The sequence below is a fragment of the Camelina sativa genome, chromosome 16 (assembly GCF_000633955.1).
Source record: "Camelina sativa cultivar DH55 chromosome 16, Cs, whole genome shotgun sequence".
Lineage (NCBI taxonomy): Eukaryota > Viridiplantae > Streptophyta > Magnoliopsida > Brassicales > Brassicaceae > Camelina > Camelina sativa.
In genome coordinates this window covers 22777713-22779794 of record NC_025700.1, presented here as the reverse complement: position 1 = coordinate 22779794, position 2082 = coordinate 22777713, and the positions used below count along the sequence as shown (strand labels likewise).

Genomic DNA, 2082 nt, shown 5'->3' with positions numbered 1-2082 from the left:
TTTTTTTTTTTTTTTTTTTTTTTTTTTTGTTTATTTTCCTTTTAACTAGACCGACAATTGTATTTATATAAATAGTTGAAGAAAGTACACAAACAGGGCATTGAGATTAATTAGGTTGTGTCTGGATGGATCCTTCTCACACAGAAATAGTTCCCAGCGCCGGTAATAAATCAACAATGTTTGCGATTCGGGGATGTAGTCAATTGGAATCGAAGACGACGAGGAGCAATGAGACGGAGGAGTTATGGTCGCTGTTGCCAGATGAGGTGGCTGTAAATTGCCTGGCTCAGGTGTCGAGATTGGACCTCGTGGCCTTAGCCATGGTCTCCAGGAGACACCGGCTTGTCCCAGAATCCCATGAACTCAGGGCCATGAGATATCGGATTGGTAGCGTCGACCCATATTTGTACGTATTTATGCACTTGTATCCAGATCCAAGCCCACGGTGGTTCGTCCTCCACCCCGTGCAACGTCTGCTCAAACCGGTCCATTCGAGCTTATTATATCAGGCCCCGGAATCAGGATCCTGTTTCGTGGAGACGGACTGGGGGATCTATACTATCGGTGGACTCATCAACGGCAAACCCACATCGGAAGTCACGTTTTTTGATTGTATCAAGCACACAGTGTACCGCGTTACCCCCATGAAGATGGCTCGGAGTGGAGCATCGGCGAGCTTGATTGACGGGAAGAAGATATACGTGTTTGGTGGGTGCTGGGATGTCGCTGATTCCTCAAACTGGGTTGAAGTGTTTGATTTGGAAACCGGAACTTGGGAGTTTTTGTCTGTGTTTACCCCCAAGATGCCTCTCAAAATCCAACAAAGCGTGGTGATAGTGATACCAAAAGGCGACAAGTATGTTTATGCGGTGGATGAGGATGGTCAGATCTTTGCCTTCTCACCAAGTAATTGTACGTTTGTGACAAACGGAGTAACAGAGTCTAACCCTGAAACTAGAAACGATTGGTTGTTAGCCGAGGCATTATTCTGCCGTGGTATCGGCGGGACAATACTTTGGCGTTTACCCAATGAGACTCTCTGGAAGGAAGTGAATGGTTTGGAAGAGCTGCAGCAGCAACACTCTTCTGGTTTTGATATCATCAAAATCTGCGCCTTCTCTGTTGACAGGATGGCCATCTTCTGGCAAGCACCCCGGCCTCAAGGTCCTGATCACATTTTGGAGCTTTGGTATGCCGAGCTTTCCCTGACGCGACGCCAGGGAGCCGAGGGATGGTGGGAGGTTTGGGCGAACATTGAGTGTTCTGGTGCTGTCCTCTCTGACTCGTCACATAGTGGCCTTAACTTGTTATACGCTGCTTCTGTCTATGCCTGAATTATTTCTCTCAAATTCTTGTTTCTTAAATTCACATATAGTTTTAGGTTTTTTTTTTTTTTTTTTTTTGGTAAAAAGTTTTAGGAGTCGTTTGTGTGTTTGAGAGAGATTTTGTTATATACTAATTTGCAATTAAGCCAGAAAGCTTTACTTTTATGCTCAAGGAATCAAGTACTTTCGCTTTTAATTATGAAGATAACAACATCCTGACTCTACAGTACATCAAAAAAAATATATCTTACTGAAGCAAGAGTGCATTTGCTATGGCACCACACGATCCATGTAGTTTAACAAGTTAATGATGCAAAACGATCACCCTGAAAAAGTTTTTATGAAGAAGATAGACATAGACTGAAGAAGTAATCAAGAGTCTATTGTCTCAAAGTCCAAACTCATTATAGAAAACCATAAAAGGTGTCTTGAACATATATAATTGCGTGAAAAAGAGAGAGTGATTCTTGAACTGAACGTATTGTATGATCATGCTGACAAGAGAATGCCTCACTTGATGTTCTTCGCAACATACCTCCGCTTCAAGAACTGACTTACCACTACAACTATGCGATCGACCAGGTACGCGACTCTATGGGTAATTTCAAGAAGAAAGCTTGCTACTGTGGTTCTGCCGTATGTACCCATAGGCTCTATTGATGGATGGATTTGCCTTCAACTTTTTATCCCTGCTTTATTCAGATTCTTCTAGTTTTATGTTTGGTTTTCTCAAACTTTTTTCCCATTTTAATATTCA

General features: G+C 42.6%; 1 protein-coding gene across 1 annotated transcript in view; it reads left to right on the top strand.

The window, feature by feature from the left end:
* LOC104751910 (histone-lysine N-methyltransferase, H3 lysine-9 specific SUVH6-like) overlaps window positions 1-2082 on the top strand; it is an 11577-nt gene that overhangs the window by 9074 nt on the left and 421 nt on the right. The window lies entirely within an intron of this gene.